Genomic DNA, 20,868 nt, shown 5'->3' with positions numbered 1-20,868 from the left:
CAAGTGACAGCTCCCCAGCAGCAGTTTTAGTCCAAAATTTCAGCGCCCCAGCAATAGAACTTCGACCCCCAACAACAAAATTTCGGACCTGCAGTAGACACAGAATTGTGGCCCCAACAATTGCCAAGAAACTTCGCAAGTGTGAGAGATAGATAGCCCAGAAACTCAAATTAGGTCTTCCTAGCAAATTTCGTCCTTCTCCATCTACTTTGCTCTCTTTTCGATCTCTCTTCCTTGAAGATCGAACTTGTTGAGTGGTTGCTCCAAATAGGTCGAATTATCTCTCTTTATATAGTGTTTCTGCTGGGTTGAATTGCCCTAATGTAGGCTGACTTCATGGGGACATGGCCAACTTGGTGTGGAGGTGACAAATAACCATTTTGGACTCAAAAATAATTAATTTTACATGATATAAAAGCCCAAGAAGGTCTAATAAAAATGTCAATGACTCTAATGACTTGAGGCAAAACCTAGAAGCCTTCAGTGGAGGCTTTGATCGAGAAAACATTGACCCAAGCATGAAACCCATGCTTTAATAAGTCATTTTCTTTAATAATAAATTTTCTTTTGACAAGTACAATTATGAAGACCGACACTAGTTACATTTTTTAACAAAAAATAAGATAAACTATTTCTCTCATACCAACTTTTCATCATGTGTAAAGGTAAGAATCAAGGGATAGATAACCTCTCAAAAGCTAGTTTGAAACTAGACTGAGACACATGGAAAATCATAAAAAAAGAAACCTACATTGTCCACTTCGAGTATCTTCATGAATCATGGCTCTAACAATGAATAGTTGTACTTACTTTAAGATGCTCACAAATAGTGACTTCTAAAACCTTGAACAAGAATTGAAGTTTTTTTTAATGTATATTTTTTAACTATGTAACAACAAGTAGATCCTTTTAGCCAACTATAATTAGTTTTTGGTTCTTCATATGGACAAACTAGTTGGACTATGAGCCTCTTTGAATGTCAAGGGCATTTATGAATGTAATTTTGTTCCTTTTGCAAAAATAAAATAGCATAGTTTAATTGTTCGATATTTTGCCACTTGCCACTTTTCCGATTATATTTTCTAGTCAAATCTTGTAGGGATTTGTTAGAATGGCAAGTTTGAGCTGTGCAGTTTACACAATCCAAGTGATATAGGGGGTTTCAAGTACAAATCCATTTGTGCATTCAAAAATGCAATTAAAATAACGAAAAATTACAATCTCTTAAAAATTTGTATCACTGAATTCTAAAAAAAATAAAAAAATAAATAAATCTTAAAACAATTAAACTAAAGCAAATAAAATTACTCATTTTTTAATTGAAAAAAATTCAATAAACAAATAAAAATTTGAAATTTGAAAATGTTGATACTCTTTTAAAAAATAAATTATATTATTAATTTAAAACAATTAAACTAAAGCAAATAAAATTACTCATTTTTTATTTGAAAAAAAAATCAATAAACAAATAAGAAATTGAAATTTGAAAATGTAGATACTCTTTTAAAAAATAAGTTATATTGTTTTTTTTATTTTTTTTTTCAGCACGAAAAAAAAGCTATATAGTTATATTATATTCATCCAAAAAAAAGAAATTTACAGCACTGTAAATATGTGGGCATCTGATCTGAAAAGAGAAGATTGGCTCAAGACCTCCTGGAGAAAGGATATATGTATCCTAGACAGATCTGTTACATAGAAGCCATGAGGAAAAAGTTGCATATTGGACATATCTTCATGTAGAATTCCAAAAAACAGTCCCATGAGCCAATGTTATGTATGAAGAATCAACATATAATGAGACAAAAGATGGGGAGCATCATTCATACCAGATATGACCTCACAAAATAGAGAAATATGTACCCTGCATGGAAAAATCTTGGATCTGGCAGGAGGTGTTGTCAACTGTAATCTGCAGCCTCCATAATCCTTGTGGCAATGATAGCCCTTGCTTTGACAAAGCATCTGCTCTCCGATTTTTTCCCCTGGCGATGTGGGAGATTGAGTAGTCCTTCCTGTTGAGCCACAAAGCCTCAAGCCTGTTCAACCAGCCAGAGAGGTGAATATTTTTTATGCAATTTTTGGATAGCACATGGTCTATGGTGACTTTGGAGTCTCCAAAAATATGAAGATTTTTGAGACCAAGGAAATCAAAGAAAGAGATGAGACCGGCCAAAGCCATAATTTCAACTTTGTTGTTGGTTCCAAGTTCTCCGTTCCAATATATATCAAAAGCTTGACCTTCAACTGGAATTATATAAACACCACAGGCGCATATGTCATGCTGGGCAGCGCCATCAAAAAAAGCATAGGGATATTCATAGGCATCCATGGGCAGCTGTTTCACTCCTTGTTTGACTTTGAGGAGTCGGGGCTGATCAAGCGCTTCGTATAAACGAAGGATTGATTCGAAGACTATATTAAACAGTTCCCTTATGGAGTCGAAAATCATCCGGTTGCGCCATTTCCAGATGGTCCAGATAGTGATCAAAAGGATCCGCCTTCTCTTGCTACACATGTTGCTCCATAAATTGAAGGCCTCGTAGATGTTAGGAGCGGTGACATTAGCGAATCCAAAGTGAGCAGATAAGTGTTGCCAAATCAACAGGGATTGTGGACATTGTAGAAAAATATGAATATTATTTTCAGTGTTCCATCTGCAAAGGAGACATATAGCAGGCCCACACCAATTGCGCTTCTGGAGATTCTCCCAAGTGAGATTCCTATTATGAAAAACCAGCAAGGCAAATATATTGATTTTTAAAGGGCATCCAGATTTCCAGAACGTAGGCAGAAAGATATGATCAGATGTATCGAATTCTGTTTGTAAAATCTGGAGATATATATGCCTTGCACGAACAACCAAAGTGTCGCCGAGACCTTTCCAAATGATGCAATCCCTGTCCAACGAACGATATAGACCACGCGATTGAAGGGAAAGGGTGATGGCGTTCCATTGGGCTGCGAGAACACCTGTCAATTGCATATCAGAAGCAGATTTCCAGATTGGGATGGCACCGTCCCATTTTTTAATAACACTGGCCCAGAAGAAATATCCCCTGCTATGTAGATATCTCAGGAGATGATGGGAGATGTGGATCGATTCACCCGCACCTGCGAACTCATCAAAACTAATAATAATGCTGGATCCCATTTGGAATTTCCAAATCAAATTTTTTTTTGAAAAAAGGCTCCAATTTTTTAAAACCTCTCCAAATGTATGAGCCGTTGGCGGACCCAATGGAGCATTGTCTGAACCAATATGTTATGTTAAGGTCGTCCATATACTTAGCTCTGATAGATTTGCTCCAGTTGGACTCTCCCATAATCACATTCCACATTGATTTGCATAGAAGCGCTCTTCTAAAGGAGTGTAAATCCAATATGCCCCAACCCCCCATTTTTTTGGCCAAGACAGCGTCGAAAGCTTGCTGAGATGAAATTTAATCTTCTCTTTCTGTCCACCCCAAATGAAATTAGCTATCATTCTGTTTAAACTGTTAATAATCGCTGGTGGGATATAGAAAAGGAGGGCCCAATAAACCATGATTTGTACCAGCACGGATTGGGTAAGGATGGCGCGACCTCCAATGGATAAGCATCTATATTCCCAAGTAGAAATTTTGTAGTAGAACCGATCTAGAATCCACGACCAGTCAGCCACTCTGTAACTCACAGGTTTCAAATAGAAACCAAGATATTTGAAACCCTTCTTAATAGGAAATGCTTTGATATGGAAAAGATCTGTAATAAAAGTGATAGTATCACCATTTTCATCAGCGACATGGAAAGAAGATTTTAAATCGTTGATATGCATGCCGGTGGCTTTTTGGAATCTCTCTAAGATTTCAAAGATACACAACCATGTAGATCTGCACAGAATGGCTGACAGAAGGATATCATCGACAAAAAGTGAGTGTGACATGAAATTATGCTTGCTTATGGGAAGAGGCTTGAATCTCTCTTGTTGAACCACGATCTTTATGTGTAAGCTCAGAGATTCCATGACAAGGATGAAGATAAGTGGAGATAGGGAGCAGCCCTGGCGTAATCCCCTGGCCGCTTTGAAAAAAGGAGTAGGGGCACCGTTTATGAGGACAACGAAATTTACATCCACCACACAGGCCATGATCCATCGAGTACATCTGACATCTAGGCCGATCCTAGCCAGAAGGCATCTTATAAAGCCCCAGCTCACACAATCGTATGCCTTTTTTAGGTCGATTTTCAAAAGAGCCGCATCTATATTCCTGCTGTGCATTGAATGTAAGCATTCTTGGGTGAGAGCCACCGCTTCAGAGATGTTTTTGTCTTTGAGAAAGCCGTGTTGCTCTGTGGACAGATGAAGAGATAGAGTGTTCCTGATACGAATAGCAATAATCTTAGATATGATCTTGTATAGTACATTGCATAATGAGATGGGCCGATAATCTGAAAATGTGGATGAGAGCTTTTTCTTTGGAATAAGGGCGATATATGTAGAGGAGATCTTCTGACTGATGAAGCCTTGAGTTCTCGAATCCTCGACCATCTTGAGGATATCTTCCTTGAATAATTCAAAGAAGTGGATGAAGAAGTCGATGGTCCACCCATCCGGACCGGGGCACTTATCTTTCTGGAATGTTTTCATAGTTGCCAGTAATTCTTCTTCAGAAACTTCAGCAATAAGAGCATTGTTCAGGCCTTCATCAAACATAGTGGGGTATGGGTCTATTCCCCATAGAATATCCTCAAAATCGTAGGCGGAATCCTCACTGTATGCCATTTTGAAAAAATTTACAACCTCTCTAGAGATGGCTTCCTGTGTGGAGTGAGAATTACCGTGCTCATCCTTGATCTCCCAAATAGCATTAGTCTCCCTTCTCTTATTAGCATACCTGTGAAAGAACTTGGTATTTTGATCACCCTCCCTGAGCCATAATGCGCGACTTTTGAGCCTCCACGATACTTCTTCTTCTTCTAAAATCTTTTGTTTTCTTTTTTCTAAGACCCAAATTCGGATTCTGATGGAGGACGACATGTGAGAATTTTTAAGGACAGATAAGTGTTCTAATTCCTTGCATATATTCTTTAGCTCCTTTTTACTGGAAGCTGCTTTCTCCTTTTGCCATTTTTTAACCTCCCTTCGAAGGGATTGCAGTCGATCAATGAAATGCTGAGTAGGGTCGATAACCAACTTGGGATATTTCTTCCAAGTATCATTTATAAATTTATTGAATTCTTCATCAGCGAGCCAAGTACGATTGAACTTGAAGGGATATCCATATCTTCGTCCAGCATTTTTCCATTGAAAAGTAATGGGCTGATGATCGGAAATGAAGGACGGAATGATGTTCATAGTTGGAGGCCCATATTTTCCTATCAGTCGCTCATGGAAAATAAATCTGTCTATTCTCTTCGCCAGGTAGGAGCTGCTCGATCTTCCATTGTCCCAGGTTGGTCCCTGATCAACAAGCAGGACATCAATGAAATCATTTTAAATAATAAATTCCCGGATGTATCTTCCTATAGGATCAGATTTTCTGCCATTGCCCCATATTTCGTCATTACAAAGTGTGCAGTTAAAATCTCCACCAATTATCAAAGAGTCTATATCAAGTAGTTCAGAAGAAAGCAGAGTATTCTAGGAAGGGAAGCGATTTTTATTAGGAGCATAAATATTTAAAATGTGGAAGGGATTTGTGGATCCCCGAAAATGAACCAGAATAAGAATGCCTGCAAAGCATTGAAAAGCAGCGGTAGTAATCCACTTGGGTCCCACAAAACAGAGAGTCCACCAGACATGCCCACAGCATTTGTAGCAACCATATGCCAAGACAGTAGCATCCTCCTGAAGTATGAGATGGATTGAGAGCTTTCGTGCATGGTTTCCTGAATAAGAAGCATCTTAGAATTCGAAGAGACAAAGAGATGTTTAAGGGCCATAAATTTGTGATCAGTTCCAAGGCCCCCAATGTTCATGGACAGAATGTCAATCATTTGGGAGCTTCATGAGGCCGGCAAGTTCTAAGAGGCTTATTTTCAGAAAAAACTTCATCTGCAATTTCAGTCACAAGAATGTCAATGAGGGAAAGATCCCTGGTTGGCAAGATCCTTCTTCCTTTCCTACCTCGGAAATCCCTGCTGCCACGCTTCTCTTTGCGGCGGACAATTATGTTCCCTGCAGATGTGGGGCTAATGTGGGGCGAGGGGGAACGAGAAGGTCGATGAACAGTTAAAGGCTGAAGATTTAATGACGTTCTTTTGAGGAGGAGATCGATGTCCTGGTCAAAAGAATTAAGAGGAGAGGTTCGGGGGGATGGAGGGGGGGAAATAGGGATTTGTGGCGCCTTTCCTTTGCGATCAGGAACCTGTTTATGGAAAGGGGGGATAGGGGAGGAAGCTAAAAAAGGAGAAAGAAATTTAATATCAGAAGAGCGTCTAGGCAAAGGGAGAGACGTGGGTCCAGGGATAGGATGAGAGTGGAAGGGGGGGGATTGGGGCGACGATGAAATGTATATGCGGGCTGCCGCAGGATCGATACCAGGGGGTTTAGATGATGCGGGGGGGAGGGGAATTTCAGGGTCCGGATCCAGTTCGAGCGGCAGCGAAATATAGGAGAAGCTCGAAACTCTGGCCGATGGATCACAAAGGGGCTGAGAAGGAGACTTTGAAACAGTGGAAGATCTCGGTCAATCAACAGACATATTAGAATTACGTTTAGAAGGTTCCACAGAGACAGATCGAGAATGAGGGAGGCTGGCAGATCGGTCAAGGGAGCGACCCATCAGTGATTGAGGAGCGGCGTTGGATAAGACAGGAGCCCGGTAAATCTCTGAGGGGAAAGGTCAATCAAAGGCCGAAGTATCTCTGTCATGCTTTGAGGAGGGAATATATACAGCCTTCTTCTTCAGTTTGGCACTCGGGCGACATGGACAATTTGAGAAAAGGTGGCCAGTTTTATGACAGATGGAACACCTAAAAGGCACGCCCCAGTAGTCTAACCGTTGTTAAATTTTGGACAGCTCCCAACTAAGATCAATAGTCTCAGGAAAACCTCCCCTGAATTCTTTTTCAATGAGAATCCAGGCGACCCGCTTGTCTTTAGCACCAATACATCGCGAGTCGACATATATGAATCGCCTGATAGCATTTCCTATCTTTTCCATAGATTCCTTGGTCCACAATTTGAGAGGCAAGCCAGGCAATTTAAGCCAGATGTAATTATTCTGGGCCATGCAACGAAGCGGATTAAAACCGATAAACCATCTGTGCAGAGCTAAAAAACTCCTCTCCTTCACCCAGGGTTTCGAAAAGATGATTTCCAGGTCACAGATCCGGAGAAAATGAAAACTATACCAATTGTTCATGAGGCAAACAACGGTAGGGGAGTAACCCAGAAGAGGAGCCCACCTGGCAGCAATCCATGATCGAATTTGTGAATCCTCCATAGTCGGGAAGAACCATCTCCCAACGAGCGCCCTCTTCTGTAAGCTTACAATTCTGTCCATTAAAAGAGGGCCATCTAGGTTAATGGCCGAGGGGGTGGAGAGGTTTTAACAGGTCGAAGATGTTTTGGAGGCAGCCGAGATGCCAAGTTATCATCCTGCGTGAGCAGTTGAGATAGAGAGGGAAGAATGATGTCAGCTTCCAGCGAATTCATCCAATCAGACTGAGGAGCATGTCTGGCACGTGATACTTCAGCATCCATAGTAGCACGAACCATGGTTGACTCAGCAGATTGGTCAGTGAGAAAATCCATGATAGGATAGGCACTGACACCAAAAAGGTCAGTTGGGGATCCAAATAGGATTTACTGACAGAGGAATGATCTTATGACATAATAGGAAGGGACGGATTAGGTGAGAAAACCACGATTTAGGTGAGAAGATAGTAAATATGGGATAGTGAACATAAATGCCCTTACACCATGAACATCCCTTCTGTCAGATGAAAGGATAAGACAGATCATTCATCGAAGTAAGGGAGACTACGGATAGACCGCGGAGATCTACAATGGATACAATAGCTGCGGAAATTAATGGAAGAAGTAAATGTAGACAAATGATCAGTAGCCCAAGGCCAATCAGACCGCCCGAAAAATTCAAATAACTTGAAATTCAGGCATCGGATAAACCAAAGATCAACTGAAGCTTAGAAAGATATACCAGGGCAGACAACACAACAACAACAAATTTCGAAAATGCACCACCATGGTCCAAATTTGAAATGGAAATCAGAGCATGGTTTGGATATGACAACAAAATCCTCGATTTTAAAATTGGATAACCAAGACCAGTCAGATGTTGCAAACCAAGACATGGGAGATATAAATAGAAAACAAGATGAATCTACAACAGAGTAAGAGTATGGCATAGAACTATGCTATACTGCAAAGGAGAGCAAATTGCCATAAAAAATCCACAAAACAGAGTACATATATGTATGCAAACCAGAGGAAAACATTAAACATAAATATTTGAAACAAAATAAATACAATTGACCTGAGGCACGAGCGTTCTCCGAGTGTTGAGCAGCGAGCACCATGAACCACTCAGGAAGTAATAACATATGTATATGTATAGTAAAAGGGATAAAAAGGTAATACAATCAAAAATAGAAGTCGATCCCAGAATGATTGTGAGTCCAGCCAAAAATCATACCAGTTCTGGTAGTCAGAATATAAAAGGAAAAGCAGAGACAGGCTATGGCATATTAAGTATGGTGAGACAATGAGAGGGCACATATGAAGGCAGAAAAAAACACGCGGCTTCCCAGCATGAAGGATTACAATGAGGCAAATGACACGCTCATGCCATCGAAAGACAGGTGTCTCGAAAGTGAAAACGATGAAAATGGACGAGATAGGCGAACACGTATCTCGTCCAGAGCAAACTCAAGGCTACAATGGTCGCTGTGCATAGAGTATAGGATGGAAAAGCAGTCTGATCATACCTGATTGGTCGCCCCACTTAGCTCACCACTCGGCGCTCCGCCTGGTTTATGGCTCAGTGTTATTAATAGACAAAATGGTTTTTCAGTGAAATCCAACAATATAATTTTGAGCAAGATTGTGATTTCTTATTGTTTAAAATACACTTTTGAATGCATAAATGGATTCAACACCCTAAAAAGCTTTAGGCACTAGAACTTTGCAGAATAAACAACCTACAAAATCTTCAAACACTAAAACTTTGCAGATTAAACAAGTTAAACTTATTACTCTTAAAAATCTCTGCCAGATTTTGGACAAATTTGACTTGAAAAAGGTGAAAAGTCATTTTATCTATTAATTAAACTGCCGAAAACAAATTATTACATAAAAAATGATGGCAAATTTAATTAGACCTTGTCTAACAAGGCCGCGATTTTCCCCGTATTTTTCGTTAGAATCTGATAAGAAATTATTCCAGAAATTTGACTGTACTACTTTTTGAATCATTTCTTTGACATTAGAAATAGATTCAACACCATCATAAATCCTTAAGGCACCCAAAATCTTGATAGCTGTAGCCCAGATTTCCAAAAAACTTTTCGAAATTTTCTTAGAATCATATTAAATTTCCATTATTTTTAGACTAAAAACGTGGCCTGTGTAAACCAAGCAATAGGCGATTTAATTATATAGTGAGGTTAGTTAAATCATCACCAAATTAGATGCAAACGCAACGGATTATTGTGAATCACTGTTAATTTTGCTGACTCGGCTACGAATGGGACGCATGGTTGGAACAGTCATAATTAGCCAGCAAATTAACGTTTCCTACTCTAAAAACGTAATGAATTTTCGCAAATGCATTGTTGTGTTATGAACCGAGTAAACACATTGTATAAACATCAGTTCTAAAGGGAAATTAAAATATTCTGTTTTCGGATTTTTATTGGATAATAATTTTTATTTTTTTTATTTTTTTTAAAAAGGGCAAGTTAGTTTTCTTATTGTGTATGTATATTTTTCATTCAATCTAATTTTTTATCTATATTTTCATTCAAAATTTTATGTTAACCTATTATTTTCGATTCAAAATTTTAAGTTCATCTATCTTTATAGCTTTATCTGCATTGCCAATTAAAAGCTACTGCTTAGATCTTAAGTTAACCTAAGTTTCTAGCTTTATCTTCATTGTCAATTAAAAAGCTACTGCTTATAATTTGACATCAACCTGATATCAATTAACTGCTACTGGTTGGAGTTTAATATCCATGTGGGACTGGCAGTAAAGTTCCTGGAAACTATGCTCTCCTTTCAATGGAATCTGCCAAAAATTTAACGTCCATCCACTTAAATAACTCTGCATTTTGTACAGCATTGCCACACATCACCTATATCATTGCCATCTCCACCAACATGCTGCAACTTGAACCCCTTTGCCACTGCCTCACCCACAACATTGTCATCTGTACCCACATGCAGCGCCATATTTACTGGTCAAAAGTAAAGGGAACGGTAAACAAAGGGATAATTAGCAGGTTTAATTTCCTCTCTACCCGAGTTATGTTCTCTGGAAACATGTTTGCCTGTATAGCAAAAATTTGAACACACTGAAAACTCGTGACGGAGTAATTTCTATAAGCCCAAATGGGCAGGAAAATTTGAATATTTAATATTGAAGTAAATCATGATATCTGTTGTGATTTTATCCTGGATCTTGCCCAGTACAATCTTCCAAAATTACTAATTCACCAGTTATCATTAAAAAAAAATTGTGGAAACTTCTTATCTCTCCATGCAATCATTTGGACAACAGTGAGGCTTGAAGCATATATCCATAGATTCTGTATAATTATATGATGTTGGGCACGCCTTACTCTTTTGTTCACTAGAAATGCCCATTTGATTTCCTTAGAGTGAACCTGCTCCCTCCACTGCTTCATTGCTTCATGATCAGAACCAAAGCGAATAGTTCCACCGGCAGTAGTTTGAGATGCAGCTTCTAAGTTACATAAACAAGAGCAGGGCCACCTTGCAGTTTGCCGATCGCTTCCACCAATGGATCCACAACCTTCTGTGCTAAGTTATTTTATTTGCTATTTGTTTCATTATCCACAAGGTTCTGTGCTAAGTTATTTTATTGGGTATTTGTTTTATTTTCCCTTGTGCTAAGGTTCTGTGCTAAGTTATTTTATTTGGTATTTGTTTTATTTTCCCTTGTTAAGGTAAATCCTTTTAAGTATTTGAGGAATAAAGATAGATTTTTCTTTTCCTTAATCATCTAAAAAAATTGAAAACTTAAATTACAAACCCAAGGCAAATTGGTTTATTTGACGTAGTTTTATTTGGATTTAGAATCACTCTAAGGAAACCCTAGAATAGTTTGTATCCTAGACTCCATATGCCCTTTAGATTAAGGAGACACTATTATATCTGACTTGTGGCACTCATCCAAAATATAAAAATCATTTTTTTTGCTTTATGGTAAACTAGATTAAATTGTAGGAAAATCTTCTATTTTTAACATTTAATGACTTGGACAATGTGTAATACATGAGAATGTTACCATTGTCACCTCAGTAACTACCCCTTCTTGTTAGTGAAGGATAGATCCTGTGCTGTCTAACCTTCATCCATGTAGAGGACATACCTTCGTGTATGTGTCCTGCAGGGCTACACACATAGACTAGAGCACATGTACCATGGACTATTTGGTGCAAAGCTGTCAACACACAAGCAGTGTGTTTATTAAGGAAGGGATGAGGATATAGCATCAGTGGTTGAACGCTACCTTGGGGATGAGGAGATGGAACAAAATCGTGGCTGTAAACGAGGAGCGATGGAACCAAAAAAGTACTCCCAATGGAACCTTCACTGATGGAAACTCAACAAGGACTTCTATAAGACAACAACGCCACTTTTCTGTGGCCAGTGGATCACTTTGGCCCATGAAGAGTTTCTTTGCGTTGTGTGTTTTCCGTTATCCAGTCCCACACTCCAACACCATTTGTCTGTTCAGTGGATCTCTTTGGCTTCGAAGAGCTTCTCTGTGCCCTGCATTTATGAGTACCCAGTCCCACACTCCTGACTGTCAACCATTTGGTGTGTGTTCAGTGGATCTCTTTGGCTTATGAAAAAATTTCTGTGTCCATCTGAGTGTGTCTTTGTTATCCAGTCCCACATTATTGACTCTGATTTATATTGTCGGAACTATCACGATGTGAAAATGGATAGGGGCTTATTGATTGTTACGTGCTGCAGTGAATATATCTCATTCATAACCACAAACAGAGTTCCTGGGATGGGCTTGGGAGTTTCATTGTGGGTCTACATATCTGTTAAAATTTAAATCCTTCTATTTCACACATTATTTATATGCCACAGGGAAGATTGTACTGCTTCATCATCACAATAAGAAAGCCTTTGAAGAGTATGATCTCAAAGTCCTCATCTCGGGTTGATGTGATAAAATCCTCCCCATCTCTTGTACTAACTTCGCTTCCCTTGATATTTGTGTATTGGGTACATCCCTTTGGCATGTGAAGAGTTTCTTTGGTGTGATGTATGTTTGTGATTATCCAATCTCGCTGCTTCCAACTTTGACCAATATTTCACACATTATTTGGGAAGATGTACTGCTTCATCATCACAAGATATAAAGAAACATAGCGAGAATACAATGAGAATATTCATTTGAGCTAAACTGTGAACGACTGTTATAAAAATAAATAAATTTCAGATATATGTGATTACCTCTGGAGACCAATGCTCTGACTCACAAGCTTCTATCTTCTCCATTTCTGTATACCAGGGTAGATTAAATTGATCACCTCATCTTGCATAATGGCATGGTAGAAGTGGCACCACAAAAAACATCATGCAGGATTTGTAGACCATTCCTCGATACCTCTTTGTATTGAATAAAGCCTCCGAGATTGCTCATGGTGCAGAGTGGCAAGACTTGAAGTAGAGCTGGACACGAAGAACTTAATCTGTCCTTCCCAAATCAATTAATCTAGACTTTATGAAGAACTTAACCAGTAAACTAGTAAACTAAGATAACATGAATTACAACATATTGCACCCATCTGCAGTAATCTTTCCCTCTTGATATTATGTACAATATCCAGTCCCTGCAATTGCTAAAACTGCTTCTCTCTATGTTGTTGCTTGTTTCTAAAAGGAGACTTTTGTTTACATATAATTGACTATCCGCCATGGAAAACCTATGGAGAGTTGGATTTCGTGGACATTCCAAGACAATACTGGTAAAGAATCAAGTGTGGGCATTTGGATTAGGCCCTATCTGATATAATACCAAGATGTAAAATATTACTATAATTTATGTATTTTTGTTGGATGGAAGTTAATTTCCACCTAGCTTAAACAATTAACTTAAGATCAGATCATCTGAACTAATTTACATCAGAATCTCTCAGTTTAGGCTTGTGGGTTTGCATGAATGTCTTTCATTTTCAAGTGGCTTTCTGTGACAGTATTGTTGCTTCATTGGTGAACTAGTGGCAGAAAAGGTATCATTTGGGATGACACAGCCTTTCGAAACTTGTCTTCCTCCATATTGATAGGCCTTAACTGTCCAACTAGTGACCAAAAATATCAAAACTGTGGATAAAGTAACTAGAGATGTCCAAACTATGTTAATAGATGACCTGACAGGGTGGCATTGCTCATTGACAATGTTGGAAAAGATGTCCTTCACAAAGGAGCAGTTTGTCAAGCTCTCCAACGCTGGAAAAAAGTCCAGCAGATTCTGAACTGATTGTTGTATATGCTTCTGCTTGATAGAATCTTCTGTGTCATGTACTTCACTATTGCATTTTTCAGTGTCATTTCTTGAACATTTGAAGCTCCCCAATAAATGCGAGAAGAGGATGTAAGTTTCCATAACACATCAAAACATAGTCAGAATTAGTAAAATTTTCCAGTTACTTACTTGAGGACTAATTCCCATTTATGGTATCATTAGAATAGATATCTGGCATATATTCATACTTCGGTGGTCCAGAAAATGGATCACATCCATAAGGGGTATTTTGTGTCCTTGCAGAAGAAACGAGGGTTGTACAAGTCTAACATTATAGTAGATAAAAAGTGATGTGAATTATCTGATAATAATATCGTAATAGCTAAAAAGGCATGAAGCAATTTTATCAAAAATGAATTTCTATAATGGATTACAATCTCGACAAAAATGAAGCATTGGGCATAAAACAAAAAACAGGAAAACTTGATAAAAATGAAACATATTCAACAATGTTTGATCCGCAAAAATATCCTAAATAGAATAAGATATGCCATATAGCATACCTCTTCACTGATAATATTTAGAGTCTAAAAAATGGCATACTTATCCATATGTATCCTAATTTCCTGACACTTAAACTGCCTAGAACATTACAAAAGCTAAACTAGCATCCATATTATATAATTAAAGAAATCTAGGTCATCTAAAAGATTCTCAGCTAACATCTATTTATTCTTCACGAGGAGGTTGTCAAAGATCCATGAAGAAAGGAGACCAGCCACGTTCAGAAGAATATGAGAACACGGAATTTAATGTCCGACCATTTTAGATAAGCATAGAAAACATCTATGTTATACCGCTGCAATAATGCCTATCAATAAAACAGGTAGATAGCAGTCAAGCTGCAAGTACTTGCTTAAAGGTGACTAAATTTATAGAAGTGTAATAAAAAAATTAACGGGATTTGAAAAAGAAAAAATGAGAAACGTGGTGCGGATATTAGAGATAAATCTATTCAAGTCACATAATCGCCCTCCATATGTATAACAGAGTAATGCCAGACTAATGATCACATCTTTGAGAATCAAGAATCAATTTCTTAGTTTAATGGCTACTTTTGGAATATGGGACTAAGTGCCCACTCAAAATAATATTAGGGGTTTAGAAGTTTACTAATATCTACTGATTTTAATATAATGACAAATTTTTACATAATATCAAAATTTTAACCTAGCTTCCATCCCAAATTACATTGAAATAGATGATGGACTAAACCTTCAATGCAAACCTTTACAAGCATATTGCTATCATACCTGCAATGATCCACAATCCAGCAGATTCTGAACAGATTGTTGTATATGCTTCTGCTTGATAGAATGTACTCTGTGTTATGTATTTCCCTTCACTGTTGCATTTTTCAGTGTCATTTCTTGAACATTTGAAGCTCCTCAGTAAATGCGAGAAGAGGATGTAAGCTATAATAGACACATAAAATCTCAGGGCGCTCTATCCAAGGAGCGTGATGCCATCAATCTTGCCAAAAGCTAGCATGAAACCCTAGGTTGCTCCAAAACGCACAAGAAGGTAAGCACTCTACAAGATTTGTAGTTTATTACATCCAATATTACTGTAGAAACCAATGTTATCAGAACCAGCCGGTCTGAGTGGTTGGAGGGAAAAACTGGTTCACACCAGTGAACCAGACCATTTTTCAGCTGGTTCAGTACTGAACCAGCTGGTCCTTGTATGGAACCAGCCGGTCCTTGTACGGAACCAGCTGGTTCGGTACCAAACCGGCATTTTTTCATTGAACCGGGCAGTTTTGTACAATGCTATTGAGAACCCTTTGAATGCAATTTCAATTAAAAGACAGTGATTTATGACTGAGGAAGCCTAGTATTTGACCATATTGCCCTACTAATGCTATGCAATTAATGATAATGTTAAATTCTTAAACTAAAAGGAGGATGAAAATGAAAAATAAATGAGTTTATTAAAATTTTAACATTACCATTAATTGACTCAAGATGTTTGAGTGGTTCCGAAATCATTGGATTTCATATGGAGAAAGTAGAATCTTAGATCCCACTCAAAATCCAGCAGACTTGACAGTTTTTTCACGATTGGGGGGTTGCAATGTTTCCATTGGATTTTGTCATGTATGAGGGTATGGAACTAGCATTTAATCAGTAGCACCAACCCCTGTATGTACCTTGGTGTTAGTGGCATTAATTGTTGAATTCCTCTATCACAATCCTACTGAAAATGTACCCGTCACTCAAACAAAATCTTGACTTGACATTCTAAGCATTTTCTATCTAATTTTAATGCTTAGAGGGTGATATTGATGACAAAGATCCCAATATAGGAAAATATTTTGATGATGTGTAGGTATTTGTTGTAGCATTATTTTTTCTACATGCTAGAGGCCATCTAGGACCCCTGTTTGTTCATGTATTTTCGGTTCAGAGATGGATTGCACTTGGTGTTATTTTGGTTATGTGAACCCTTACATGCTATATAAATGAAAACTTTTGCTTATTTATGTATAAATGGTCTGGATTCATCTGGATGCACAATATGTTTTTCTTTAAAATTTGAATATTTATGTGTTTTTGGTTGACCAATTTTTTGGTCTGGCTTTTTTACCACTTCCGGTCCAAGGGGTCTACCAATTCGATGACTAGTCCAGTTCTGATAACATTGGTAGAAACACGAAAGACATCTCAAGAACTGGGCTGCTCCATCACAAGACTACATCTTATCACATCATCACAAAACCCTGGATCACTCCAACGCATGGCAATGAGGTAAGCAAGTCAAACAAAGTGCCAACGCCATGGAAGGAGATGAAAGTGTTGAATAGAGCAACTGGGAGAATGCAGCTCATTGCAAACCATAATGAAAAGGTTTAAAGTTCCTTGACCTCTTGCAAACCGAGCTCCTCTTCAAGTGAAGGATTTTTTGTTTTCCAAAACATATTCAAGGCTTTAGAGAGATGTAAAAACCCCATGACAGCAAATCAAATTCAAATCAACTCTTTCCTTTGACAAGCTTTACCTCAACGGATTCCAATCTTGCAGAAGAAGGAGTTCTATTACAAGACATATCCTACTATGGTTGTCCAGGAAAATAAAGAAAAGGAAAACAAACAATCAAAGATCTTTACAATTCTCCAAATGAGAATAGACTGACCAGTCAAAGCTCAAAAATAAGTTTTGTTTGGAGAACTTGGGCAAAGTGGCCTTTAATAAAATTAAAGATCTAGCCATGGGAAATCTGTGTTTCAAAATTAGCCTCCCCCAAGATAGTCAGTGGTCAAGAAATTGGTGCTGGAAGTGGGCCACATGATTTCACTTTTCAACCACTAAATCCAGTAAAAAACTTATAATTTGGCTACGTTATCTTGGGCACATATAAAAGAACTAAGATGTCTCACAATAAGTGGCAACTTGATTCTAAGAAAATCTACTTGCATAATACCAACCAAACTTGGAAAACGCCAACTTGATTCTAAGAAAATCTACTTGGAAAACGCCAACTTGATTCTAAGAAAATCTACTTGCTTGCATAGAATCAAAAAAACTTGGAAAACCACAATCGAGCCTAAGAACGCTTTCTTCATTTTGTCCTTGACCTACGAAGGCCAAGCTCTTGGGGTTGCATTTAACAGTTAACCAAACTAGGCATAAGCACCTTAGCTTGCCCTATCTGTAGCAAGGAGTCTTTTACTCACCTATTCTCTATTGTCCAAAAACCTAAGCACTACAGCAAATGGTTAGCATGATTCTCTATATCCAGAAAATTTATCATTGCTAGCTGGACCAAGGGCCTTTTAGGAGGATGAATACAAGTCACACTCTAATTTATGTTTTACATAGCAGCTTCTAAGTATTGAAATCTTGGTTTTTATGACGAGACAATGTTGTTGTTCATGAACACTCTTAAGTTTTATAAATCCTATCTTTGACTAAATGCTTAGCCACTGTCTCAAACTGTGCCATCTAGATTTGGAATCACGCTCAGGTGACTATAGAATCTAGATTATGAAACTGGTGCACATATGCAATTTAATCAGCAATTGACAAAATGCCCCGTGCCCATAGTTCTGATATAAATACATAAATATAATCCAACTGACCCTGTCTTCATAGTGGCAAGTGTTGACTTCAAGTCGTCCACATTATCATCAGAAATGATAATAATCATATCATGAAAAAACAGAGTAGCTAGCATAAAAATTGAAAATAAAGATCATCAGGGATATTGTCCCCCCTGTTTTCCTCTGCTATCAGAGAGCCAATGGGACCAGCAACAGCCTGTTTAGATAGAATCCGTTTTAACACTAACCTCCTATAATGGTTTCCTTTAAGAATTGGCATGCTATGCTATGTACTTTCTATAGTTCCCATTGGCCAGTCACGGACACTAGTGGACATTAATTCACTTAAAAAGTATAATGTGAATGCAATCTAAACGGATAGACTTGTTATGTTGTTAAACTTTAATTTGCGTACCTAATATTATGATTTATAGACAGTCCCTTGAGATGATTTTCCAGTTGAAAAGCCTGGTTGATTTCTAGTAGATTTAATTGCTCAAGGGGATTTGTATTTTATGAACCCTTTACAACCCTATTTACCTATTTTTCACCCTTCTTTCTAACATTATAACCAATATTTCATTATTAAGACACTAAAGCACATTTCAAAAGAAGGTTTCTGTATCCAAAAGTTTGTCTAACTGCTACTATAGTGATACCCCCAATAACCACAATGTGTCAAAAATTTGTCTGAGTGCTACTGTAGTCCGACTTCCATTGAAGCACTTAGTTTATGACTTTTCCACGTTGTCCACCAAGCAAGTTTTGTTTCATTTTTGTTTCTGTATTCAGAATTGTCTAGTTTGCAAAGTAGCATTCGGATCTTGACAAGAAATCACGTATCAGTTAAATAAAGGAGCAATGCATCCGTCAGGTTGTGGAGTTCGCAGAGAAGCATTCAGATCTGGATTAAAAAATCATATATCAGTTACATAAAGGACGCAATACATCCGTCAGCTTGTGGTGTGGTAAGATTGATTGCTTACCAGCACGATGACCTAGTCTCGACAGTCATACCCCACTTGAAAGGACTGTATTGAAGTCGAAAAACAGACTGCACTCACCTTGATGTAGTAGCTGTTGCACATGATCTAGAGCTTCAAAGGCCCTCAAGGTTCAGTCCAAACAAAGCAAATGCTTCGCTGGTCCGAAAAAGGAGAAAAAGAGGCAGTATAAGATGTAAAGTGAAGGAAAAAGTTGTAAATTTATAAAATCCCGCCAATCTTAATAGCCACGAACCCTATAGAGACGGTCGAGGCTCTGGTTAACGCTACAAGATATAAGAAACCATAGAGATAATCTATATTGCTTGCACTCTGAAATATATTCCTAATATGTTTTGTAAAATCACAAAAATACGAAATATAACTGACAGTCTGCAATCAATAAATAGTTAAAGATTTAAAAGATAAAAAGACTGGTGAATCAATAGTTATGTACTGAGAAAAACAGACAGACAGAAAAGGGTAGATTTCTCACAAAATGATGACCCAGAAAACAGAAAAAGAAATAGGAATATCTTGAGAATGTTTATTGTGTACGCAGAGGAAATGATTTTTAGAGAACAGAGATGATCCAATCAGTTGTGAAAGGGGGGAGAATGCTAATCTTTAGCCAAACCCACAAGTTGGTTGCCTGGACTAGAAAAACCACCTTACTTGTCCGCCTTGTGACGTTTCAAGTGGCACCTTCGTTTTTCATTCTCTACTTGATTCAGTAGACGGTTGAAGAAGAGTACGGAGATGGTGTTGGTGCAGGTGGGAGGATCGATCAGATGTTCTGCATATTTTTCCTTCGGCATGAATAACTCTTCAAGAGCGAGGGCTGAAGGCCATGTTCGAAGGAAAGCTGCAAACACCTCATCGATCGCTCCCAACCACGCCAACCAATCTTTTCTTGCCAACCTTTCACGCTGCCTACAATGCAACCTGAGAAACAATGGTTCTCAGTGGGAATCGATGGGAGAGTAACACGCATCGATCGATATGATTTAAAGGCCCATTGATAGGGAGTCGGGACATGGGATTCCTTCTCTTATCGGTACGGGTACGTGAGAACCACCGATACGAAGAAATTAGTATAAGAGAAAACGCAAGTGGCCGCAATTTGCACCACAATTAACGTCATCGTAATAATTAATGAGTTTAAGTGTTTGTCGTTCTCCTTAATGCATGCGATGCCGGATGGTTCGACATCATAACCTTAATAATTAATGAATTAAGGCATGACATGATGGATAGTTGGGCATCAAAAATATGAAAGGTTAATAATTGAGTGTATTATATGTGGTTGGGAGGATTAGACTTAAAATTAGCCAAAGTGATTATAACAAATCTCATTAGGTCAACCACCAGCATTGAATTGAATTGAATTTATAAGGAGATGATAAGTAACCATTTCTCCCCATTTTAATGGAGAACCAGTATTTAATTTTGTTTTCAAAAATTAAGAAGAATGTTAAACTAGCACTTATCTCAAAAAGGTGCAAAGAGATGTTGATATGATTGTTAATTTGAAAAAGTTGTACTTTAATTTCCATAATCAAAAAATAATAATTATATATATTAAATTGAGTGCTTTGTATGTTGGATTACTAAATCCAATATGTTTTGAGATAATTGTATTTATATTTATGTGTTGTGGTGAACACAAGTAAAACAAGCATTTGGACCTAAGTGTATTAGTGAAATCAGACAACCCGCATGAAAGGAAGTGGTCATAGAGTAATCGAGAAGAGATGGAAGATTGAAATTTGGATGATGTAATTATCTATCCACTTCACATTGAGTGTTGTGTATCACATTAAGGAAAAGTTGGCAGGCCTTCGCTGACTTGTCTAATGATTATCTGGCGTTCCCTAGCATTTCTAATGATAGATGTTCAAATCAGAGGTTAGAAAAGATTAACCAAATGATTGTATGAAAATATAGTAAGGGTGAATTGTATAAGATCGATGATGATTTATTCAATCATTCTCTGCCATATTGAAGATGACCTCTCACTTCAAGCATTTATGTTGTTGCATGCAACAATAATCAAGCAATGGATGTAGATTAATGTTATTGCATGCAACAATAATCATGCAATGGA

At 37.9% G+C, this 20,868-nt stretch overlaps 1 long non-coding RNA gene across 2 annotated transcripts in view; it reads right to left on the bottom strand.

The window, feature by feature from the left end:
* LOC149217482 (uncharacterized) overlaps positions 1 to 19,721 on the bottom strand; it is a 57,727-nt gene extending 38,006 nt beyond the window's left edge. For both annotated transcript variants that reach the window (XR_016251274.1, XR_016251276.1), the window contains exon 1: positions 19,432 to 19,721. This is a non-coding gene — a long non-coding RNA (uncharacterized LOC149217482). The remainder of the gene's footprint in view (positions 1 to 19,431) is intronic.
* Between the last annotated feature and the right edge of the window lie 1,147 nt (positions 19,722 to 20,868).

Source organism: Pinus tabuliformis, chromosome 1_1 (assembly GCF_031772625.1).
Source record: "Pinus tabuliformis cultivar Carrire ecotype Pingquan chromosome 1_1, CPIR1, whole genome shotgun sequence".
In the NCBI taxonomy this organism is placed as follows: domain Eukaryota; kingdom Viridiplantae; phylum Streptophyta; class Pinopsida; order Pinales; family Pinaceae; genus Pinus; species Pinus tabuliformis.
Note: the sequence above shows the minus strand (reverse complement) of the source record. Positions and strands in the feature narration are given on the sequence as shown.